Source organism: Puma concolor, chromosome B2, assembly GCF_028749965.1.
Source record: "Puma concolor isolate L17-30 chromosome B2, mPumCon1.1.hap2, whole genome shotgun sequence".
In the NCBI taxonomy this organism is placed as follows: Eukaryota; Metazoa; Chordata; class Mammalia; order Carnivora; family Felidae; genus Puma; species Puma concolor.
The window spans coordinates 95,096,228-95,123,295 of record NC_141671.1 but is presented as its reverse complement, the minus strand read 5'-3'; the positions used below and the strand labels follow the sequence as shown (position 1 = coordinate 95,123,295).

General features: G+C 38.0%; 1 long non-coding RNA gene and 1 pseudogene across 8 annotated transcripts in view; one reads left to right on the top strand and one right to left on the bottom strand.

Moving 5' to 3' along the window:
* The window catches only part of LOC147581115 (uncharacterized), a 1,011,143-nt gene that overhangs the window by 695,726 nt on the left and 288,349 nt on the right, over window positions 1-27,068 (top strand). The window lies entirely within an intron of this gene.
* Window positions 10,078-11,148, bottom strand: LOC112862471 (platelet-activating factor acetylhydrolase IB subunit alpha2-like; annotated as a pseudogene).

The following is a 27,068-nucleotide window of genomic DNA, read 5'->3' as shown; positions in this document are numbered from 1 at the left end:
GTGGTGCTTATTTCCATCTTTACTTTTTTATTTTCCCCTTTTTCAGTTGACCCTTGATTTTTTAACTCCTGTCTATTCTGCCCCTACTACATACAGCCCCTTCAATGTGGCATGCTTATTTATTGCCTGTTGTGGCTGCCAATACATTTCTCTTTTCAAGATCTCTTTCTTAATTGGACATTTCCCAGTGTATTGGACAGAATGCCTGCCACTATCTGAGGCCATGCTCTTTTTCTAGCAGTTCCCACTCTTGGTTTGTAAACTGGCCTCATACATAGAGGGCAAGGAGAGGCCAAAGAAAAGGGAAGACCCACTCCAGATTGGTAGATAACATATTTAATAGGCAAGGAAACTTACATACCAGGCTTGTCTTATGCAGTGGAAAGATGAGTAGATTTCTGCATTTGCTCTCCAAATCTTAAAAGTTTATTTAGATGCCTCAACTGTGTTCAGTCATGAATACCATCTAGATAGTCTCAACACCACATTTCTGTCTCAAGGCTATATCCTTGGGGCAGCTTCTGGGAGTGGGAAGGTAAGCAGAATGCACCTTCAAACAAGGGCAGAGGTGAGGATCCTCCAATTGCCTGGGTCCAGCTTACAGGTCAACCTGTACTAACACCTTCTCAATGACCTCACTCAATGTTCCATCTCTTGTGACTGGCTCTTATAATCTCACATGCCTGCTTCTTTCATAGTGTGCCCTGAAAGGTCAGTAGGGGGTTTCATAAGCCTAGAGGTGGTTCATTTGGTGGCTATCTGGCTGCATTGGAGGTAGATGCCATAGCGATGTTATAGGAACATACAATAGAAAATATAGGTTGACAATAATTCCCCAAATCAGTGATCACTTTTTCCCCCACAAGCCCCATACTCTGAACCATTGATTTACTAAGACCCCTAGGCTGGTTTTCAGATCACCCAAGGTGTTCACTTGTATCCTCATGTGATTTAATAAAAATGCTACATTAACAGATTCATCAAGTATGGACACACAATATTCTACTTGGATAATAGCACAGATGCCTCCTTGTGGGGCAGTAATAATGTCCAAGTCCATCTTATTTTGGAGGACAGCTTTTCTTATTAGAGACATCTCAGTGTCCAGTAATGGCAGGCTTTGTTGACTATCATTCAGGGCTCGCTGAGTGAATTTAGTAGGGGCTGTAACCTCCTTCAGGCCAATAGAGGGAGCAGAGATGACAGCCAAATGATCATACCAGTGGGAAATAGAACATGCTTACCTGGCCTTGAGAGAGAGGGTGGCAGCTTTAGGAACTTGACCTGGTTGTACATACTATACATGTTGGCTGGGAAAGGGAGAACTGTCAGGCATGAGAAGAGGCAGGTGGGATAAGCCAGATCAGAACCCCTACTTTCTCTCCTCTTTTAATGATATGTGTTCCATTCAAAATGTAATGTGTTTTAACAGGTGCAGCTTGCAGCAGAATAATATCTACCCAGTAGAGATTGAGTAGTTACTCCTCACCTAGGGATGCAGAGTAACTCATTCATCCTAGGGGGATGTCCTATTGCAAATTACAGTAGATAACTTCTTTCCACTTGTGATGGGGCTTGGTATTCTCAGCCACATAGCACATTGATCCACAGTGAGAGTCTGGGTAATGGCTGTTTCCAGTGACTTCCATACCTTTACAATATTAGGTGCTTCAGCAGGAGTCCCTGGTCTGGGATATGGGGCAATAGACCCTACTGCTTGATCACTGAAATGTATTAAGGCCTGGAAGACAGTACTTTAGTCTACCTGGCCAAGGTGGTTTTACCTGTTAGTAATTTAATCTGCTGCTTTAATATCTCATTCTTCCTTTATACCAACCCTGCAAACCTACAGGTTTTAGAGTACATGGAGCCCCCAATCAGTGTCATGTTCTTTTGCCCAGTTCGGCATATCATGACCTTCGAAATGTGACCCAAATTACTATAGATTTGATGAGAGTATTCACACATGGTACTCAGCTTCTCCTAATACTGGCAGCTTGGTTTATATGGCATCAAGGGGAAGCTTGGGTTAGGCCAGATGCAGTGTCCACACAAATCAGGGAGTATCACTAAGAAGGAAAGAGCCAATGAAATCAATTGGCCAATCCCTCATATGTTGGGAACTCATGTGGGTGGCCTTAGACTCCTTTGGCAGTTGTGTTGGATGTTGTTTAAAACACACAGAATATGTTATTACTGCATCTACCGAGTGACTATATTTCAAGGGCAACCTGGCTAGTTGGTAATATGTGATCCCACCCGACTATTGAAGTAGTCACTCTTTCTATGCATCAAATCTGGTGTATCTGCTAAAGGGTCAGTTGTTAGGGCATATATCCAAGCTGGGCATTGGCTTCTTAATTGTTAGAGGTGGTCAGCGCCTTATGAGCCATAATGTGAATGACAATGAGGATTACCTCAGGCTCCTACAGGTGAACCCAAATGTCTCTCCACACATCCTAGCTCCACAAGGGCACACTCATGAATCATCAACTCTGTGGCTTCCCGTTGTCCAAACCACAGGGTTAGTCTCTGTGGTTAGAGAAGTCTCTGTGTGTTAGAGAAGCCCTGGGTACCCTGCTAGGAGCTGTTGCTCTATGGAGGTATATTGGCTTTCTGCCCCATTCCAGAGTCGGGACCAAAATTCTAGGGGCACTCCTCTCTTCCATTGTCTTTGCCACAGTGCTCAACTCATACCTTCCAGAATCATGGATCCAGCTAATTTAAATGGTAGTCATGTTGGGAGATGCCCAGAGTTTTAATCTACTTTGCTGTTATTTGCCTTTCTCAAAGGTTACTTGCTGCTCTGCTTCTCAGTTCCACACATGTTCTTTCTGTACTACACAGCATGAGGGGCAGAGGCACCATACAGGGTGGGAAATAAAAGTCCTCTAAAAACCCCAAATTCCTACAAAGACTGGAATCTCCTTTACATCCTTATTGGTTGGATAGGTTTGGATCTTATCAAACATAGCTTCTGGGACAACATATATCTTAGCCAACCAAATGACTCCCAAAACCTTACAGTGGTGCTTGCGCCTTGAATTTTCAGTGGGTTTACCACCCATCTTTTTCTTTGCATATGTTCCAGCAAAGCCTGCAGAATGTCCTGTAGTAGAGGCAGGTCTTTACCTGTTAATGCAATGGGTCCATTTTACTGATGCAGAGGAGAGCAGGGATATACAGCAGACTACCTTCTCATGACATATGGTGGAGCTGTGCAAATAGCCTTGGAGAAACACTTGAACAGAATCTTATTGTCCTTCCCACATGAAGGCAAATTGATCTTAGTTATCAGTATACTGTGCTTGTCAAAGACTTTTCCATGAATCTCCTTGAAGATGAAGGACTTCTGCCAGAATACTTTTTGCCAAAGCACCAGAGCCAAATAATAACGGTATGCAAATGACAAAGGACTTTAAAATGACCATGGTTAAAAATCTGATAAGAGTTTATTATAATGCAGTTGACAAGAGAATTAGGTCATATCTGTGACATACATTTTAAAATTATAACCGGTCTATCATTACATAATGATAGAGTATAATTATCATTATACCAGGACATATCAGTCTTTTAGGAATTTCACGTATATACACCCTAAAGAAAGTTTAGCATCACTTCTTACTTGACAATGCTTCCCATGAAATTTAACATACGCACAAAGTTACATAGTTGTAAGCAACTTAGCTATTATAATAGAGAAGACTCTGTTTTTCTTTAGTCAATGATCTGATAAAGACAAAACAAAGAATCTTTGTTTTACAGGCAGATTACATTAAAGATAAACATTTGTTTATAATTTCTTATCAAGAGCAGACCAAAAATATAAGAAAATGTTGTACTTTTAACAGAGAGAAAACCAAATTCTAATTTTATATTGGTGTACTCTTAACATTACATTTTTTTCTTTTTAGCTTAAATCCATTCCAATCTTAGCCTGGCTATACATGAAATTCCTTTTTCAATATTCCTTTTCCACAAATTCTCTATAATTTTCATACCTCCTTAGTTTTTGTCCTTTTTTCCCCCATCATTTTGTTTTGGGATGAAATTATTTTTTTTCTTTACCAATAAAAAACAAAACAAAACAAAAAACCAAACAGACATAAAAACAAAAATAAAACCCCCTCATGCCCGTCATATCTTTCCTTATCCAAAAAAACCTCATATGTTCTATTTTTTAACCTTTTTATATACACTCATTTGCTTTCACCTTTATTATTTGTAGTAGTTTTGTAAATAAAAAACCTTATCTTTTTTACAAATCAATTTTGGCAATGCCCCCTAGAGGTAGAAAAACATCATATACATACAACATACATGTATATAAGATAGGAAAAAAATAGGATAAAATAGGTGGAGATGAAAAGGATTAGGACCTGATGTCCCTGGGTGGGGAAAGACATATTTTGGAACAATGCTGGGAATGTCTGACCATGGCAAACCCCCTCAGGTGACTCATCTCAGGTTTCTTTCAGGAATTTAACAAAAGACCTGACTAAAAATAAGTAGACCATAAAACCTATGACCCACAAGGAACTGGTATGGCCATAGACCATACCTCATACAATGGAAATGAGCCAATCATGAAGGGACAGCCCAGCAACTAGAATTATCCAGCCAATAAGGATAAAACCTGAGAAGGATTGAGTGGGGAGGGTAAGAGTGGGGCAACTGGAACCTGATAAAACAAGGACCCTTGCCTATTGTAGGTGGGCATTCACTTTCAAATGTCCCTTCTTTGTAAAGAGAGCTTTCCTACTCTTCTTCCTTCCTAATCTTATATTCTTTTTGCCCGTTTTGTGTCCACCTTTTAATTATTTGAAGTGGTGAGACAATGAATCCCAGGTATTGTGTTAAAAAGTCCTGCAGCACATAGACATATATAAACATGCTACTGACACAAACAGAAACCCCATAGCCTTCATTCCAAAACTTTAGCCATAAATCATGTACCCACTCACATGGTATTTGTGATCTTATGAAGGCTGTGCATTAGATTTTTGAGCAAGAGAACTTCTCTAACAGTCTTTTATTTAAGTTTATTTATTTATTTTGAGAGAGAGAGAGTGTGTGTGTGAGCATGAGCAGGGGAAGCGTAGAGCAAGAGAGGCAGAGAGAGAATCCCAAACAGATTCTGCACCAGCACCCTGGAGCCTGATGCAGGGCTTGAGCCCACAGACCTTGAGATCATGACCTGAGCCAAAACCAAGTGTCAGATACTTAACCAACTGAGCTACCCAGTTGCCCCTCCAATAGTCTGAGTATTAAATAGCCTCCCTCCTCCCAGTGCTTTTTTCTTCTTGAGTCTTTGTGGGCAATGTTTTGGTTATCTCCTGGGGTGTATACATTTCAAAGACATGATAAGATTTACAACTTCAAGGGACAGAGAAAGAATGTATTTTCCCTTAAGTATTTTGGGATAATTGCTATTTAAAATTTTCCTTTTGTATTTGGGGTGAGACAACATGGGTATTTCTGGTTTCTCTCTATCAATCACCATAACATCCTCCTCTTCATTCTCATTTTTCCAATGACTCCATCTTTTAGCATCCCAGTTAGGCTTTGTTACAAGTGCCCAGACCTTAATCTGTAGCAGTTTGTGCCATCCCAGTTTTCCTAAACAGCATGCTAAACTGTCCCAATTTATTACGTTGCTTTTCCAACTTGTCTACCAGCCACAAAGCTAGGACCAGTTTGTAACCAACAATTGCTGAGTCAGGCAGGAGACTAAAGTAATGAGCCTTGAGAACAAAGCATCCACAGGGGAAATCCCAAGGTAGCCACCAACGTCTGTGTGTGTGTGTCGGGGGTGGGGGGGATGGCTCTTATGTTAAGTGCCAGTGGACTGTGTGTCGGTATGTGGATACTTGGAAAACACTGGCTGTTTTCATGTGCTGTGTTTTCACAGTGCACTGTGACAAAGAAAGGAAAGGAATTGTCACTACAGTGGACTGGCTCCTGCTGTCGGCAGTCACCTAGACATGGACACCCAACTAGAAGCTAAAACTTGACTTAGAAGTTGGAAGAAAAGCTGAAGTAGAAAAAGGTGTGCAGTTGTCCATTATTCTGCTAGCTTTGTGGCTGGCAGACAAGTTGGAAGAGGAGGATAATAAATTGGGACAATTTAGCATGGTCCTGTACAGAAGTCAAGGAGAAGCCAAAGAAAGCATACCACTCCAGATTGATAGGGGACAGTTTTAATAAGCAAGGGTACTTTTGAAGCTTGTTTTGAGCAGCTGTAAAACTAGTGGATTTCTGTACCTACTTGCCAAATCTTAAAAGTTTATATAATGACCTTCATTGGGTTCAGTCACATACATTGTTCATATGGTCTTAATACCTCATTTGTTTTCAAGGGTATGTCTTTGGGGTGGCTTCTAAGAACAGAGAAGGCAAATGGAGTGCATATTCCAAGGAAGAGTGGGAGGGGGTGGGTGGCTCCGATTGCTTAGGTTCAACTCAAAGGTCAACAACTAGTCATTTCTTCTTCTTCTTCTTCTTCTTCTTCTTCTTCTTCTTCTTCTTCTTCTTCTTCTTCTTCTTCTTCTTCTTTTTTTAAAGTTTATTTATTTATTTGTTTTTGAGAGACCAGGGGAGGGACAGAGAGAGGGAGAGAGTGAATCCTAAGCAGGCTTTGTGCTGACAGCGCAGAACATGACAGGGGCTTGAACTTACCAAACATGAGATCATGACCTGACCCAAAACCAAGGGCTGGGTGCTCAACTGACTGAGCCATCCAGGCACCCCATGCAATTCTACCTTGAAATTCATCAGACTGCTATTGCTGAAAGATTACAAGGTAACCTAGTTGTCAGACTTCTTGGTTTTAGGTGCAGTTAGACCATCCTACTAACATGGTTTCTGGTGACTTTTTTTGGGGTGACAGTGGGGTTCATGGGGTCCAGAGCCAACAACCAAGAAATAATTCTTGAAGATGTCTTTGGTGCAAAAAGTGATTTTATTGAAGCATGAGGACACGACACATGGGCAGGAAGAGCTGCCCTGAGACCATGAGATGAGACTGGTTTTACACTGTGGAGTTGGGGGGAGGTAAAGTCCAGGGGAAGTTTCCAGTGAGATTTTCATATCCTAAACAAGACTCACAGGATAGTGGAGGCCTAGCTATTGTCAGGCTAAGGTTGTTTTCCCTCTAGCAAAGCATTAGCATTAAGGTAGTAGGGAGTTCCAGGAGAAATTCTGCCAGCCTCAAGTATTTGCCAATGGGCTGCAGGTTATAAGGAAATTGAGTTCTATCTGCCATTTCCTTCTGACTTTGTTTCCCACATCAGTTTCTACTTGATTATTCCACCTCTCTAGGGTTTGTGTGAGAAGAGGCTAAGACATGCCTGTGTGTAACCCACACCAGGCTTCTATTACTTGATGGAACCTATATGAGTCCATTGAAACCAAAAAAGAATATAATACTCCTAATTCACCTAGTAATTGGTCTTTTCAACTTGGTCCCTGGATAACTTGTATGGGTGGGACCAGTGTATAAATTAACCCTGCCTTTCAACACTATACCTCTTCTACCTGTGTCTCCTTCAGGATCTAATCAACAAGAAAGTGTTTCAGGATATTAATAGGTTATATTCTACATAAAGTTAAAATATTTTATCAAGATACTCACCAGTGATTTAAAAATCAATCTGCAGGGGCGCCTGGGTGGCGCAGTCGGTTAAGCGTCCGACTTCAGCCAGGTCGCGATCTCGCGGTCCGTGAGTTCGAGCCCCGCGTCGGGCTCTGGGCTGATGGCTCAGAGCCTGGAGCCTGTTTCCGATTCTGTGTCTCCCTCTCTCTCTGCCCTTCCCCCGTTCATGCTCTGTCTCTCTCTGTCCCAAAAATAAATAAACGTTGAAAAAAAAATTTAAAAAAAAAAAAAAAAATAAAAAAAATAAAAATCAATCTGCATTCTAAGATCCTCTGTGTTACTGTGAATGTTTCCAAGGTGTGCCAGAGAAAGGCTGACAATTGCCTGTGTGTGTTGCATTCAGATTTGTGATTCTGCACTGTTACTTCTGAAATTTAGTTTTATCTTAAAAGTCAGTCTTGGAGATAAAGAGCTTAATGATGTATTATAAAGATCTTGGTTTAATAGAAAACGTGAGGTAAATTTTGCCTGTCAGATGAGCAACCTAAAATTCTAGCTACAAAGGGATTTCAGATTTTGAGTAATCTGTCTAGACAAGGGTAATTATAGAAGGTGACTGTTACTTCTCTAATGTTAAGTTTGAAATTTGATAACGAAAAATGAATATTATTTATTCAGATGCACTATTTCAAGTAATATACTTCACCAAGAGGCATGGTTTCACATCCATATATCAGACTGCCTTGTGAATATTTCCCTTTTATTTTTGCAGGATTTTCAAAACTTGTTAATGGATTTCTTTTTTTTTTATAGAAAGGAAATTTTAATGTGTTAAACATCATGTGCATTTTCTGTTGTTAATGAAGACATGATACATTCAGAAATGTATTAAAAAACAAAAAAGACAAAAAAACAAGACCAAAAAACTTCCTAGAAAGAGGCTTCACAAGAAAAAAATCAGCCCAAGTTCTATTCCTTTCACTCAGAAGTGTCTCTTAGCACAAATCAGCAACCCCTCCACACACAAAAGCACTGCCATTTGTCTTTGCAAGCAGAACATAACATGCCTTAGTTAACAGGTTACTTCAGTGCCCACCTGGTCCAGTTTAAAATATTTGTTTGGAGATCCAGTTTGTATGTCCTCCATAGGTACACTGAACAAGAAGCCATGTATTGTCCTATTATTTTGTAAATGGCAGCTCTTGTAGCTGAAGCAAACCATTAAGATTATAAAGCGCTCTCTCTTGAAAGAAATTCTCAGATGAAAATACATTAAGGAGAAACTCTGAAAGTTAAACAAGCCTAGTTTTTTTTTTTTTTTTTTTTTTTTTTCACTAAAATGGTGGGATCAAGTTAGAATGTCTATTCTGAAGAGCAGCTCCATTTGTCTCCCCACGAGAAAAGGCCAAATTTTTTAGGACTCATATAATTTAAAAACTAAGCTAATAAAAAAATAAAATATACACCTTAAGATACTATAAAACTTGAAATAATGTCAGGGTTTATGGAATGGGAAATAGAGTTCTGTGGTTTTTTTTTTCTTTTTCAAAAAAGGAAACTATAATACAGTTTTAAGTTAAAAACAAAACAAAACAAAACAAAACAGAACTCTGAATATGGATAGCATTTCACAGACTCTATGCACACAACACCACACAAGAATGAGTTACCTATCAGTGATTATCATGCAAATAACTGGCTGGCGACTTAGATTTCCTGCAACAGAAGTCCTGGGTCAAAAATGTGTTAAAAGCTTGTAATGTCAAGGACAAAAAAAAAAAAAAACGGTATGAGGGAAAAGGAAGAAAAGCCTGCCTGGGTCTGTTATAGACATGATATTCAACAGCATAAAAATAATACCTTCCATAGAGCCCCCCAAATTGGGCAAAACCTATCTTCCACAACTTAACATGGGAAAAATAAATTCACTTGTAACTATAGCACTCCCATATTTGAATGATAAGTATGTTCAATCTGGTGCTATAAGTTAAGAAATTGTTGAGAATATATATGAGTAAAGCAAAATAAAAACAAAAGGCTAACCTTAAAAACTGGAAAACCCATCTGTTCTAAAGCCAAGTAGGTATAATCCTGATCATTACTATATATGACATAATCCACAGAAGGAAAGGAAGGCCCAGAAAAAAAAAAATCTTCATTTTGTTTAGTACTTAGGTTTGATGTTATCCTAGGAAAAACAGTGACAATTCAATGAATGTGTCACACATGCAACTGAAAACCCCCTTCTGGTTTCAAACACATTTAAACAATAATCTTCCTTGGCTAATTTTTCTCCTGTGCCAGACACAACTTCTTTGTACAGGACCAGTTCAAATACCTCCTCCCCTTCAAACAGTAGATATGAACATTCAGGAACATTCTACAATGCCAAGTGCCTTAAGAAAGAGAAAGATTCTGAAGTTCTAGTGACATAAGTGATCTGAGGAAGCCAGGTTGTGATTAACACTGATGGGAGCCAATTAGGCAGCGGTGGTTTGTTTCTCCTCAGGTGTTTCCTCCAACAACTGCATGATCAGTTTGTGCAGGGGTTTGCAGATCTTTGAGTAATCCCCTCTTGTGAGATGCAGAAAATCAAATATGTCTTGGCAGGAGATGGCACCGTCCAAGTGCAAAAAGCCCCCATCTATATTCAGGAGCTGCACATTGGCAGCTTTGGCAGGGTAACCGTGAGGAATTAGTTCACCTTGGCGTTCTTTTACCTCAAAGGGCTGGTCTTCTCACCTCAAGGTAACAAACACAATTACAATGATTTTAGCCTGTGGCTGCCTTGTGTTAGTAAAGTTCTACAATGGCCTTGATTCCACCTCCTACTTCTCCCGCTATATTTTCACGGTTGTTTGTTCCTACCCAAATGACTATGACCTTAGGTTTAATAATCTCCAGTTCTCAGGCTGCCTGGGTGGCTCAGTCGGTTAAGTGACTGACTCTTGATTTTGGCTCAGGTCACGATCTCATGGTTTGTGAGATTAAGCCCCCCATTGGGCTCTATGCTGATGGTGTGGAGCCTGGTTGGGATTCTCTCTCTTCCTCTCCCTTTCTCTCTCTCTTTCTCTTTCTCTGCCACTACAGTACATGCACACTGTCTCTCTCTCTCTCTCTCAAAATAAATGAACTTAAATAATAATAATAAACTCCAGTTCTCCATTCTTTAGTCTCCACAAAACATACTTTGTATCTCCCTCAGTTCCAAAATTCAGTGCATTAATTGGGGCAAAAAGCTCTCACCATATCTCCTATTGCTCCACCTTGGAGTCCCCCACAAACAGGACATCCTGTTCTTTGTGTTTATGGTCTAGGACAAATTTGTTGTGCTGAGACATCATCTGTCATCTCCTTGAATATCGTCCACTGCATGTGCAATAGCTGCTGGGTTTGAGTATCCTTGGCTCATTCTATACTCAGGCAGAGGGTCCCTGCAGGTTCCAAGTGGCTGTGGCATGGGCTGGTGATATGTCTGTCGCTCACTCAGTCCCTGTGCCATGTCCCTCGGCCCAGCACCAGCAGCAGCTCCTCCTGTTAATGGGATCCTTCCTCCCTCTCTCCCTTTCTCCTTCCTTCCCTTACTCCCTCCCCTTACTTCCCTCTCTTCTCTCCTCTCTCTCTCCCACCCTCTGTCTCTCTGTCTCTCTCTCTCTTTTTCTTTCTTTCTTAGCATGAAACTCAGGGGTAAATTTAGCAGTATTTTTAAAACATTTTTATTGTGATAAAAAAACATAACAAGATCTATCCTCCTGACAAATTTTAGGTGTATAGTACATTATTGTTAACTATATGTACACTGTCGTACAGCAAATCTCTAGAACTCTTTTCATCTTGCATGACTGAAACTCTATACCCATAAACAGCAATACCCCATTTCTCCCTCCCCACAGACTCTGACAATTGCCATTCTACTTTTTGCTTCTGTGAGTTTGGTTACTTTATATATCTCCTACAAGTGGAATTGCACAGTATTTGTCCTTCTGTAACTGGTTTATTTCACTTTGCGTGATGTCCTCAAGGTCAATCCATATGGTAGCATATGACATGTTTTCCTTCTTTTTTTAAGCCACTTTGGTGGCTGTCTGCAGTTCTGGTTCTCTGAAGCTGCCACAAATGGCCCAGTTCTCTTTTGTCCTCTGCCCTCGACAGACTTTTAGAGGACGATGGGTCCCTTTAGTGCTCTGAGTCAGGCAAGACAGATGCCAGTCACTTGGGAAGCCCCCCTGAAAAGCCAGAATATTGGAAGGATGCTTTGCTCTTTTCTCCCCCCAACTCCCCAAGGGAGAGGATACCAAGTGGTACTGGCTTCTGTCTGCTGTACTGTGGGTCTCTGGAGCAGCAGAAAGCTGCCAGCTCTCTTTTATTTTCAGAGGCACCAGACATCTAGAGCTTGCCACCTTGTGCCAGCACTCCATATCAGATGAGACAGAAAGCACAGCCTGGACAACCTCCTCCCTGGACACCCAGATCATTGGATGCACACTCTCTTTTCCTCTTTGGGGAGAAACTAGAAACTGGGAGCTGCGATTTTTCTTCTGTTCATTCCACACTGAACCAGGGAAGGGACCATGGTGAGTGAGTGGGTACTAGTCTATACTTCGCCCTTGTTCTTATTGACCCTCAGCCTGGTGCTGTTTCCTGTCCAATCAGATTCAAGCAAGACAGATAACCTGCCCTCGGATGGCCTCATGAAAAGGCTTAACATTGGGGGTGTATTTCAGTCTTCTCTTTCCTTCACCAGGGGTGAAGCTGGGAACTGGGAGTTTTCTCCCAGTTGTGCTGCACTGATCTTATGGGCGTGCCTATGGAGCATCAGCAGCACACATTTTTCTGCCAACCTTGATGTGGCTGATTTCATGCTCTCCTGGGGTGTAGGAGCCTCTTAATTGTTCTGGATTTCTCAGGAAAGAAATTGGCACATGTACCATTGTTGAATTGGTATCACCATGGGCAGAAGGAGAGAACGGACTTCCTATTCTACCATCTTTCTGATATTTCTACTTGTGTATTCTATAGAACACTTAACTCCAAAACCAGAAGTTTCATACCAGGTACTTGAAATCTTTTTTCTCCTCTAGGTGCTGTATAACTCAAATTTCAGTCACCAAATCCCATAGATTCTACATTCCTATTTTCCCTTAAATTCCTTCCCTTCTCTCTAGCTCAGATGCTACCATAAAACTACAAACCATTCCCTGCCTGGATTTCTCTAATCACTTTCTGCATTTCATGCTGCGCCAACCCTTCTAGATCACTGTCTACATTGTAGCCAGAGTGTTTTTTTCAAAATAAATATCTGATTTTCATCTTCCTAATTAAGAGTTTTTACTGGGTCTCCATTGACTTTTAAATAAAATTCTAAGCTTTTAAATTATTTATCTTAGTATGATCTTGGGCTGACCAATGTAATCAATACCATTTCTTAAGATTTCCCTTGAAAGAACTCTTCTTCCTTCTCCTCCAATTCTATGATTCTATAATGACTTACCATCATAGGACCCAACAACCCAACGACACTGGTATATTTCTCTGGTCAATGGGTGAGCCATTGACTGAAGCTGGGGCAATCTCTGTACTTCTTTAGGAATCTGGGTAAGAGATTGGCCTAGGTTGGTGGCCAAAGTTGTGGAACTTGATGTATAGGATAATAGCATAGCACTCATGTTTCCACTCCTACAGAAGAAGCTAGTCTGAAAAGTTCCAGCAAATATTCAGAGCAAAGTGAGTGGACTATGTAGAGACTGAGTCCTGTTGGCATTTGAAATAATTGTTCCTATTGTTCACGTTACTTGGTAACATCTTTCAGCTGGTTTTCTGAGTTGATACATTCTCCTTTCCTTTAAGGTAATTCAAATTGGATTTTTTTAACCCTTAACAGATCTGATTAATATAAACACCTAAATTAAAGGGTTTATTAACCTAAAGCAAGGTTCACAACATTAAAATTGTGAGAGAAGATTTAAAATAAACGTCTAACACACCCACAGAAATTTAGTTCTTCTCCAAACAGAAGAAAATGAGCTAAAGATGTTAAAAAGAAAGTCCAATGAAATTTGTTGAGCCTTCTATTTTAAAGGCAGTTAAAATTAACATGATTAGAAAGAAATTATCATGTATGAAACTGAGTGAAGAGAATGATTTAGAAGTGTCATAGGGACCCTCTCAAACTTAAACCATAGCAAGTATGTCTTGTTAAAATTCCAGAATTCTGGTGAGCATTTGATTGCATTAATATAGTATTAAACCAAGAGGATACAAATAAGCTTTGTTCTTTTCTCTCAGAATTCTGTGTAGTTTCTGAGGATGTTCTATTACAAAGAATGAAGAAAAATTGTAAGTCAAAATACCACTCTTTTATTACGTAGGTTGGTTCTTAGCTATTATGAGTCTTTCTAGTAAGCAGAGTCTCTTCATTCCTTGGATCCAAATCCAGACTGTGGTACGTCTGACCCACCAATGCTATATAATATATAAGACTCAGTCACTGGCTGATAGCTTCATAAACACTCTACAGATTCTTTTATATCTTGTAAACTGCCCTGTCTCTGATTCATTGTCTATACTTCAACTTGAGAGATTTTTTAAAGAATATAAATCTTATTTGTAACACTGCCTTGCTTAAAATGTAGTCAATGGATACTATTAGTCCTCAAGCTAAAATACAAACCACTAACAGAAATCACAACATTTCTACTTTCTGCTTGGCTATTACTTTCTTTCTTTTTTTTTTTTTCATTTTTTTTCAATGTTTATTTATTTATTTATTTTTTAAGGGACAGAGAGAGACAGTGTGTGAGTAGGGAAGGGGAAGAGAAAGAGGGAGACACAGAATTCAAAGCAGGCTCCAGGCTCTGAGCTGTCAGCACAGAACCCAACACGGGGCTCGAATTCAAGAACCATGAGATCATGACCTGGGCCGAAGAGACGCCCAACAGACTGAGCCATCCAGGTGCCCCTTGCTTGGCTATTACTTTCTTTAGGGGGCTTTTCTTAGCTCTTAGCACTGAGCTGGATACTGTCTCCCTTCATTGTAAGGCTATATCTCCAAATGAATTCTCTGTCATGTTTTCCATATTCAACTATAATTTCCTAATAGTTCCCCAATAGAATAGAAATCTTTGAAACTTCAGATTTGGCTTTTTTCACTATTATTTTCACCATTTGTTTAGAACAGTATTTGAAACATATTTGATATACACACTCTTCTTTAATAAATAAAAGTTAGAAATATATCACATTTTTTTAAAAATTAAAAAAAAAAAAATTAAGCAGGCTCCATGCCCAATATGGGGCTTGAACTCATGACTTTGAGATCAAGAGTCACATGCTCTACTGAGTCAGCCACACATGCCCACATTTTTAACTTAAATATGAAAAGCTTGGTTAGGCTACCAAATGATATATTCAAGTTGTCCTTTGCTTTTCAAGACTAAAGATATGTAGTGAATGTAACTCTCCTATATTGTCTAAGGAATTGATAGTCATCTGGCAAAACTATCAGAACCAATCAGGGAGATTAAAATTCTCTGTGGATCTTGTCTCAAAATTCTAATCTCTTCTGAAGTGATGTAACTATTATATTGCCAGTGAATTAAAGAAAAGAGATCATTCTGTAATCTTAAGTTTACAGCCTAATGCATAATGTTTAATTTTTTACTTCCCTTAGGTGAGGGTGAAATAGTGTGACTGCATTTCATCTGAAATCTAAAATTAGCTCAAACCAACATGTTCTCTTTAAAAGGGTAAAAGGAAAATGATGTAATGTTTTGTATGTCACATTTAATTCTGCTAGTAGCCTTTGTAATGATATATCTTGTGATTTTGTGTTTGAACTTTTACAAAGGAAATGGAGCATCGAATGGGCTATATCCAGTTAATTTTGTTAATCAAATGAGCAAAAAGAGCTTACACCTAAGAGAACATATATATTATTCATATTTTACTCTAAAATATAATAATAAAACTCTCAAAAATATGCATTTTTTTTGGTGAGTTGACACTAACTTGATTTTCTGCTATGATGTTGCACCTGAAATAATAAATGCAAAGAAATATGAATCACAAGATAATTCAACTGTTTACACTCAGTTTGGGAAACATATCTATTCATGATACTAATTTGTACAATGAAATGAAATATGGATCTACTGGTAAATAGAATTTTTTAAAATAAAAATATAGAACCCAAGTCAATTAACACTACAATTTTGAATTTTTCTTTACTCATTCAATTTGAATCAAATTAAGAATAATATGGTCTTTAATTTCATTCTGCAATTTAATGTCAGAAGTACCAAAATTCCACAATTATAACTTACTTGGCCATTTTTGATTGTCAAAAATTAATTTGTTGATTGTTGATCAATAAAAAATGATTTATTACTGTAATCATGTATGCAATATGAAACATAGAGAGTGGAATTTTTGAGAAAATTCTGTCCTTAGGTAGCTAATATTTCTTAATATCTTTGGGGGTTAGGTGAGTTGATTAATGGATTTTCCTGAGTAATTTCTGCCATAAAATGTTTTAAAATGCATTTTATTTTATTTTTGGTAGGTGGATATGAAGGGGAAAATGTACTAAAAGAGCTTGAAGTATGATAAAGGCACAGGGTACAAAACAATGAATGAGAGCAACTCTGAGTAGCAGAGTTCATTTTATTCCATATTATCCCTTCAGTTATTTTTTAATTATGTTTTTTAATTAATCAGATTTCAGGTGTTTACTTGGGACAGCTTCAGATTCATATATGGTTTAGGAAACTATATAGGGAAACTACCCTTGTATGCTTTGTCCAGTTTCCCCCAGTGGTGACATTTTGCCAGACTATACTACAATGTCACGAATAGAATATTGACATATATACAGGTCCTTGAATTTTTATAAAAGCCTGAAATATAATTATTTTATTTGATAATTTTTTCCCTTTCATATAGTTTCCTGATAAAGGATGAATATTAAAACTGTATATAGTGTTTATAAAAATCAGTGTGATTGATAACTTGGAATCATTTCATTTGTTTAAATAGTATTCTGTGTATTACTAAGTACACACCAACCACAAAAAGCAAAAACTTTCTCTTTCCCTCCCTCTCTTTCTTTCTATAAATGGTATATGTAGTTATAGATGTGGTTAGTTTCTAATGCTGCATAATAATATTCAAAATCAATGGGGCGCCTGGGTGGCACAGTCGGTTAAGCGTCCGACTTCAGCCAGGTCACGATCTCGTGGTCCGTGAGTTCGAGCCCTGCGTCAGGCTCTGGGCTGATGGCTCAGAGCCTGGAGCCTGTTTCCGATTCTGTGTCTCCCTCTCTCCCTGCCCCTCCCCTGTTCATGCTCTGTCTCTCTCTGTCCCAAAAATAAATAAACGTTGAAAAAAAAATTAAAAAAAAAAACCAAAAAAAAAAAACCAAAATCAAAAGTGGAGGAGGATAGCAGGATCTGTCATCCATGCTCCAGACGGCATGCAGCATAGACAGTGCGATGTTGAAGATACATAGGAAAATCCACTGCACCTGCCTGCCAGACACTAATTACAGTCCTGGTGTGGATACGCCCCAAATACTCCATTTGATAATTGTGATAATTGAGCTATTTCTGGGGTGCATGGATGGCACAGTTGGTCGAGCATCCCACCCTTGGTTTTGGCTCAGGTCATGATCCCAGGGTCATGGGATTGAGCACCATGTCCAGCTCCACGTTGAATGTGGAGCCTGCTTAAGATTCTCTCTCTATCCCTCTGCCCCTCTGCTCTCTCTATTTTTTTTTTTTTTCCACTGAACTATGAGCTATTTCTTCACACTTAAGATGATCATTTTGGACTTTGAGAACCCAGCAAGCATCTCACAGTCATCTTGGTCTTTGTAAGTTGGAAACTGTTTTACTCTTCTCAGGAGCTCTCCTTGATTAATAGTGTGGTACCAGTCTTCTTTCTGGTTAAAGTATTTTTATTGATTTATTTTGTTTTTCTCTTTTCTTTTATAAGTTCATATGTGTATATTTATATATGACATTGTTGTCTAGTACAATAATTATATAATCATTCTAACGATAGTTTTGATATGGTAATTTGTGGTATGTGTGTTTTCTTTCATAATGAATTACTACTCTTCAGAACTATTCCTTTTTTTTCTTTTTTAATTAAGTTTATTAAGTTTATTTTCAGAGAGACAGAGACAGCAGGAGTGGGGAAGGGGCAGAGAGAGAGGAAGAAAGAGAGGGAATCCCAAGGAGGCTCCATGCTGCCAGCACAGAGCCTAATGTGGGGCTTGAACTCACGAACTGTGAGATCATGACCTGAGCCAAAATCAAGAGTCAGACGCTTAACTGACTGAGCCATCCAGGCACCCAACTCTGTCAGAACTATTCTTGATCAAAGGGTCCAAAAAATAAATGTTCAGTATATTTCTTGCAACAACTTTGCCAATGGATTTGGATAACTTCTCCAGTAGACTTTCCACATGACTCTAATATTTAATTAATATTTAACTTTATTGTTGTCTAGGACATATTTGTGTCATGATGGCCCTCATGGTTTCCTCAGTTAGGTAAAAAAGAAGCTAGTAACATGGCACATGGCTTTTGAAGAGTAATCAGTCCTTAAACATTACTCATCTTTGAGCAACATTGTCACTATTGGACATAGAGCAGTTACAAGAACTAGCATCCTCTCAAGATTTGCTGCAATTTACTATGAGAAATAGGAAAAAAGCCTCATGTATAATTATAGGTTTACATTTTTCAAGTATAGAGTTGAATCCATGAAAACTATCAAAACATGTTTTCTGCTTCATTTCTTTTGCATAAAATGATACCAAGTCACAAACTGTTTCATAGATATTTTGGGGATAACACTAAGTTATAATGTTATATTAACAATCTTTAAGTATTTCTAAGAGAATAGAAAATTAGGATATCTTAGGTTCAATATTAGGGATTTTTTGTTCTAATATCTAGGATCTAAGACATTCCTGAAAGATGGAAAACAGGTAGATTGGATAATAGAAGGAAGCCACAGACCAAAATGTGGAATGATGCTTTGCTAACTTATTGCTCAGTCCTCAGCATTGAGAGTGGGTACCTCCAGGACACCTAATTCCTCCCAACACCACCAACAGGATGGTGGGATGGGAGTACCTTAGGACAATCAACTGGCCCAGTGTTTCTCCCCGCATCATACCTTGGGCCACACAGAGGCAACTGTTTTCTGCCTCCAGGAGTGAATATGACTTTGAAAATTTAGCTACAAACATAGGGCAGAACCCACGATAACTGTAAATGTCTTGAAGCATTGCTACCCTCAGACCCAGCAGGTACAGTAACCATCCAACAAATGATAAATACAAAGGTGAACACACAGCATAGAATCAATAAATACTTACAGAAATATAGTACTGCAGAAGCATGGAAAGCTGAACACTACTAAACTGAAAGAAGAGGGAACCATAGTTGATGAAGCACAGAAAAAATTCAGAATAAATATTGTCTGTGTGTACCATAATACACATGAGACTGTATTATCATGACAAAAAATAAAGCAACACAGATAATGTAAATGTAGATTTGCTTATAAATAAACAAGCATATGAAAGAGCTCAGAATACGAGCCAAAAACTAAACAGGAACGAGGAGGAATGAATTACGTATTGGCATGATTAAACTGAAGAATGTTTCCAGAATGCAGAATATGTTTCATAGTACAGAGGGAAAAAGCCTAAAGAGTGGGAACAGAATTCTTAAATTGGTCTAATGAAACTGAAAAAGACTGTGAGGATAACACGCATATACGTGTGCACGTGCAGACGCAAACACAATGACATAGTGAAATTTCAAGACACTAAAAATATGGAGAAAACCCAAAAAGCATTCTTTAGAAGAAATGTCAGTCCCTTCACACACACACCAAAGAACAGGAATCACCATAACCTCTAATCTAACATTTTTGACAATATCATCTTGGAAGAGGTAATAGAACATGATACGAAATTTCTATTTGCTATGTAGGATGCTATACTTAATCAAATTATATCTACTGTGTAGGAAAAATAGTAGGAAATATATAGTAGGAAATATATCTAATCCTAATCCTAATCCTAAATAGTAGGAAATATATCTACTGTGTAGGAAAAATATGACAGTTTGTGTATGGATGGACTCTGAAAATTTGTTATGCATGGAACCTCTGAAATAACACCTAGAGGGTGTGTATACTGGAGGGAAAGACAATATGACTCTATGAGGAATAATTGGAAATCAATTATTTGCCAAATATTAATACATTTATGAGTATAGAATATTTAGAAATCTTAAAATATAGTAGTAAGGAGCATGGGTATTGAGCCAAACTGATTATTGGTAGCCTAGCTTTGCTACTAATTAGCTGTATGACCTTGCACAAATTTCTTAACTTCTCTCTGACTCAGTGTCTTTATTTGTAAAATGGAAGAAATAATTATATTCACCTCATGAGAGTATTGTGAGTAGTAAACAAATGAGCCCTTGAAAAGTGCTGAGAATAATGCCTGGAAAATTATGAGCACTAAATAAATGTTAATTATGGTTATTACTAATGTGAAACTAATAATTTGAACTAAAATTTCAGGCATTATAAAATAGGGTTGATTTGGGACAAAAATAATAAGTTTAATAACATTTTTTTTTGATATAATAGGTGACATGGATGCTGCTTGAATTTCATCATTGCTAGAAATATATCTATTTATGAGTGATTTAAAAATGTAAGTCAAAGTTGGTTTCTGGGTTTTTTTTTCCCAACCAAAATCTTGGTGCAATTTTCTCCTTGTCTGTCTCCAGAATAATCCTTCCCTTTATTGCCTATTTCTCCATCAACTGTTTCTAAAACTTACTTGGGGAAAATAAGTGACTTCCTGGAAAGTATATCACATTTGTGTGTGTATTCGTGTGGGGAAAAATTGTATTCTTTTTGGAAAGTTAATTTAGTATTGATTTCTTTTCTGAGTCACTATTCAGTTTATTAAAATAAAATGATACTAAGGGAAATGTGATATATTTATATTTTCATGAGAAAATATGATTTTAAAAGACCAAGACAACTAGAATTTTACTTTATAAGTCTTTAATAATTTATTTTCCTCTAAGCTAACATGTGAAATCCCTAGCATAGTACATACATTCCTTTCTTTACCATTACCTAATTTCCTAGCATCCACTACTGTCACTCTGTTGTAAACTTCAGTAAGAAATTATCTTAACCTGCTATGTCCTCTTGCCTTTGTGCCTTTGCTCAAGACACTTATTCTGTATAAAAAGCCCACTCCCTTCTAAACAAAAATAAAAATCGTGTGTTTGTATGTGCATATATGTATATATACCCATATAGGGGCAGTTATAGAAAGTTAAATTGAAGGAACTCAATTGCCATCTTCCCTAGGAACATTTACTAAATTCCTTACTATCAGGAGTCTGAAATAAATGTATGGACTTTTGTGGTGAGATGAGGGAAGGGATCAGGATTTATAAATCAGGCATCATGTACCCTCAAACTCGTTAACCTGTTCCTAGGCTCTGTGTTTGAGTTCAAGGCTTTACTGACCACATCTGGAGTGTTGTGTATATAGACAGTCTTTTAGAGGCTGGACAGCATACCAGAAGACTAATTTCCATCCACACATTATTCTCATTCTCCCTTTATTCATTTTAGTCCTTTAGTTTTTTTCTCTTTTCTTACCTGCTAAGTATCTATTTGGTCTTCTAGGTGAGAGACTTCATCTAGAAGTTGACATTTGCCTAGTTTGCCTTGGGGACTGGAGAATATTTATGGACTCAAGTATGGGTTACTACTATGGCCATTCTCTCCTTTTCAAGTTTCAGTTTCCTTTTATTTTCCAGCCTCTTAAAAGTGATCTCACATTGAAAGAGTTAATCTCTTCAGATAGGCCTATTTAGGGCTGTTTGAGACCTGTATTCCCTCTGCATGTATAAGACTAGGTGCTTCAGATTTTTTACAAAAGGTCTTCCTTGTTCCTGATTTTGAGTTCCCTTAAAAATTCCTTTTTGATTAGCTTACAGTTGAGATATACTGCTTTAATTGTTTCTCTCTTCCTCATTTACAGGTTTCACCCATGTAAGAATTTGCTTTGAAACTGGGCAGTAACTTTTCTGTGTTTTCTTCTTTAGTTATTTTTTCTACCTGCAGTTACTGATTTGCTTCATTTTCTCTTTTCATTTTTCCTTTAGTTTATACTTATTTTCCATTCAACTTAATTTTATTATGTATTAAAGTTCTGGATTTTATTTCAGTGCGTTGGTGTTACTTGTTAAAAATATGTATCCAATCTGTTATATTGGCTGGGAAGCCTGTTTAGTATATTTTTAATGTTTCTATAACAGCTCTTCCTTTCTAACATAATCAAAGGAAAAAGAGTAGACCTTAACATCCTCCTATAAGCTAAAAAGGCAAAACAATCTGCCTTTTCAACACTCTACACCAATGGTTTCTGTGGAAATTTGGAGGGGAGAAGAGCTCTCTACCAACTGCCTCTGAGATTGCACACATCTTTAGAGAACCACGGGGATCCTGCCACAGCTGTGCTGCAGTCTGAATGGCAGTTGAGAAAGAATTTTCTATGACTTCCAGCTATGGCAGAGGAAAATCAATCCCAGGATTGAGTGGTACGAGGGTGGGTCAGGAGGAGCACCATGCTACCCAGCTTTGTCTCTTAGGCTCTTCCTTCCGAGCTACATTTCCAAGACACAAGGCATGCAGCCCCTGCATCATGCTACAGGCAAAACAGAATTCTCTGAGACAGCAAACATGTCAGAGAGGTTTAGGTTTATCAGAATAAACACTCACATGGAAGAACTGATTTAGGAAGTGATACCTACTTAATGCAAAAATTTTTGGTGGATCGTTCTTTTTTTTTTTTTTTTTAAATTGTTTTTCAACGTTTTTTATTTATTTTTGGGACAGAGAGAGACAGAGCATGAACGGGGGAGGGGCAGAGAGAGAGGGAGACACAGAATCGGAAACAGGCTCCAGGCTCTGAGCCATCAGCCCAGAGCCTGACGCGGGGCTCGAACTCACGGACTGCGAGATCGTGACCTGGCTGAAGTCGGACGCTTAACCGACTGCGCCACCCAGGCGCCCCTGTGGATCGTTCTTCTTAATAAAAATAAAAGGCAGACTCATAAGAGAAGCCCATAACTGCAAAGCTATCTCATCAATTAAAACTGGAAACACTGGCTGACTCATGAAGTGATTATTTTATGCTGGTGGTGGATCGGAAGCAGTCGTATGCATTTCAAACATTTGTCATGCTCTTCAGTTATTATCCTGTCAATGTACTCAGCACATTATAAACAAATAGGTGACAGGAAAGCAATTAGAAATTTAGTGTATATTATTCTGTACTGTGCTTTGTTTTCATTTTTTTGTTTATATGGTAAAATAAGTGCATAGCCTCTCGAATGCCGATCTACTCCATAAATGATGTGACTAGTCCATTTTTCTTTGAGGTAGTACAACTGTTATTGGTGTTTTCATTTTAGTACATATTTTTCAGTCACTTTGACGTGTGCACTGATGGATGTGTCTCTGGGTGAGCACCCACCTTCCCTTTATCATTGGCAGGGCAAATGGCGATGGGAGACTTGACATCAGTGTCTTAAAGAAAAGAGTACTCTTTAATGGGAAAAGTAGACAGAAGAATTTTTTTTTTTTTTGAAGTGTCAAAGCTCTCTCTCCCCATTTCTGTATTGCTTATCCCTGGCTTCAAGGAAGGATAATGGCAGGACTACATATTTCTTTCAAAATGAATACGCTTAGGGATTTTAAAAGTCCATTTGCTGGTCTCCTGATTATAGGCACTGAGATGAAGTGTGGGTTGGTGAGGGGTGAGGTACTGCATACATTGACTACTCTCCAGCTCCAGGCAGCGTTTAGCTAAATAAAGTGTTCACTGCAGCAGCCCAGTGAACACACTGGGAGTTGGCCTCTTCTGGTTCTACTGGTTCCTGACTCTCTGTTCCTGTCTCAGGGGGTAATTCGCTTTGGTCCAATTCCCCCAAGGCTGATGCCTCAAAACCCAAGGATAATTTCTCATGATAGAATTTTTCTCCAGGACACTTTCAGAAAAGTTAGGCTAAACTATGGTAGAAGAATAGATATGTTTTACACCAAAGCCCAAAATAATCTGGGCTAATAATGGTCCATTCAGTGTACTTATTCAAACAATATATTCTAAATGAATAGAGACCAGATATTAATCAGCAATGGGGCTGCAGGTAAATTTTTATTTTGGGAGTTTTCTTTTGTGTTATATGGTCATATCGAAGAGATATAGAGGAGTCATCATTTGAGACATTAACCAGAATTTTCTACTCCTTCCCTCACACCTGTCAACATCGTTAATCTTAAGGAGAAGCTATCAGATCAGTGTTGGAGAAGAACAGCAAGATCTTTTACTTGTGAAACAAAGAGTGTAGACTCTAGATGCAAGGCCCAAATTAAAAAAAATTTTTGATTATAGTTGGCACACAATATTACATTAGTTTCAGGTGTACAACTTAGTGATTTGACAGCTTTATGCATTATGCTATGTTCACCACAGATATAGCTACCGTCTGTCACCTTCTCATCACTATTACAGTATCCTTGACTATGTTCCTTACCCTGTGCTTTTTATTCTCATGACTTATTCATTCCATAACTGGAAGCCTGTACCTCCCACTCTTCTTCACCCACTTTGCTCATCCCCCACTTCTCTCCTCTCTGGCCACCATCAATTTGTTTTGAGTATTTATGTGTTTGTTTATTCATTTTTATTAACTAATTAATAAAAAATAATTAAAAGGCCCAGAGATTTGTTGTTGTTGTTGTTTTTATAGGTCAGTTTCAGCACCTGAAATACATATGCAGGGATCACAGTAGGGGCTCAGTAAATAGGTTTAATTTAGTGGCTTTGTTTTATAATTGAATCTCTTTCTAACAGAGCTTATGGATAGTCATGAGGACAACTACCATGTTTTCATATTGCTATATCTAGCAAAGACTTTGACACACATGGCATACATGAAGATAGAAGAAGGGAGTGGGTTAGGGATAGTAGGAAGGGGAAAAGAGACAGAAAAAGAGGGAGAGAGATAAGCTTGTGAATCCCAGAAGCTTATTTAAGATTTTGATAAAGCAGATAACTGCATTAGAGTAGTATTGGAGATTACAAGCACTGGCTGTGCTGTCAGTCTGGGAGGGATAAATTCTACAATTGTTGTTTACTCATAGGTCATGGTTTACTCATATATCAAAATGGTGATAATAATAGCATGTGTCTCATACGATTGTTTTGAGAATTAAATGAATTACTGTTTGCTACAGAAAGTAGCATATCTAACATACAATAAGCACTTAAGAAATATTTATTGAATAAACAAATTAGTGACAATTTGTGTAATCAGCTTTAACTTGAAGGGCACAGGAATCTGGGTAGATAAATTATAAACTGAAGTTCATAGAAAATAATCATTACAAAAAAGAAAGTAACCATAATATTTCCTATTTCAGTGGCTAACTCACAGAAATGAGGAACTTCTGATGTGAACAAAATTTTTATTACCTCTCTGTTTTAGAGCAACCTCTTGCTAGAGATGAAATAGAATTCAATTTGTTTTGATGCTTTGCAAATAAAGCAAAAAAAATTTTTTTTTACTTCTTAACATAGTACACCTTATTTGAAACAGAAAACCCCTAAATTTTTAAACTACAGTTTTCTCTTGCCTTCTCTATCCTCCTTTTCCTTTATTTTCCTTTTGTTTTCTTTGTGACATGTGTACTTCTAGATGTACATGTGTGCTTACTAGATGCCGAGTCCTCTGATAGATGACGACAAGACAATTACACATGAAGTACATAAAATCTAACAGGGAGATAGAAATGTACTATACCATACAGTGTGTCTGGTAAGCGATGTTCTGGGAGAAGAATACAGAAACTCACGGGAGAGGCACCAAGCTCATACTGTGGAGTTTCTGAGAGGTTTCGTAGGACTCCTAACATTTAAGGTGAGACCCACAGAATAAATAGAGGTTAGCAAGGAAAAGAGAGGTTTTGGTTAAGATTGTTCTCGGGGCGCCTGGGTGGCGCAGTCGGTTAAGCATCCGACTTCAGCCAGGTCACGATCTCGCAGTCCGTGAGTTCGAGCCCCGCATCGGGCTCTGTGCTGACAGCTCAGAGGCTGGAGCCTGTTTCAGATTCTGTGTCTCCCTCTCTCTCTGCCCCTCCCCTGTTCATGCTCTGTCTCTCTGTGTCTCAAAAATAAATAAACGTTAAAAAAAAATTAAAAAAAAAGATTGTTCTGCTATAAAAACACATGTGAAATCTGGAAAGTGAGAAAGCAGAACATAACAATTAAGTGCAAGTTGGGGTGGCTTGTGACTGGGGCATGATAATAATAATAAAAAAAAGAGCTATCTGGGATAACTTCACATGAGCCAATCCATAATGCTGAAGGGTTTAGACTTCATCCCAAAAAGAGGCTATCATTTGATGGCTACATACATTTGGGACAGCAAGAATATTAAGGATATTCTTGGCAAGGATAACAAGAATGTGGGACCAGATGGGTTTAGAGGAACACTGGGGTTTCAAAAAGAATTCTCAGCAGCCCCTGCTCCTGGGGGATTTCCTTGTCCAGATAGTTTGCCAATAATTGGTATATAGTTATATATATCAATATATAGTTATAAACATCTTAAGGAATTTCAAAACAGCCATTTCTTATAGATAATGAAGGAAAATCTGCTAATCTGAACAAAGACAGGAAAGTTATAAAACACTAATTGAAATAATTCTTTTTATTATTCTTTAACTATTTAAACGTTGGACTGTGCCCTGCTTACCACTTCTTAGAAGTCTGACAAAGTCTATTCATGTCTTTGAGAGAGGAATATCTCAACAAATTAAGTTGAAAATGAAATTTCATTTATTGGTATATAAATGTGCCACTAGGTGGATATTTTGGGGGGGTGGATACTTTAATATTTCATTTCATAAAGAGGTTTTCTGACTAATTGCCTAATTAAAAAGTAAAGTATATCATAGAAAAATCACTATGCTTTATGCCCTCCATTTCATATTGATTAAAAATGCCATTACAATCAATAAAATGGAAATTTTATTAATACAATAGCATGATAAAGACCTCTTAAAAAGCATATTTTCAAACTTTCTTCTGAGAAAATTAGTACATTTTTATTATTTATAATTATTAGTTTCCCATCTGCTAAATTACTTTTTACTTATTTTATTTTTTTAAAATGTTTATTTATTTATCTTGAGAGAAAGAGAAAGAGCAACAGAGAAAATCCCAAGTAGGCTCTGTGCTGACAGCACGGGGCTTGATCTCACAAAGCATGAGATCATGACCTGAGCCAAAATTAAGAGTCAGATGACTAACCAACTGAACCACCCACATGCCCCTCTGAACAACTTT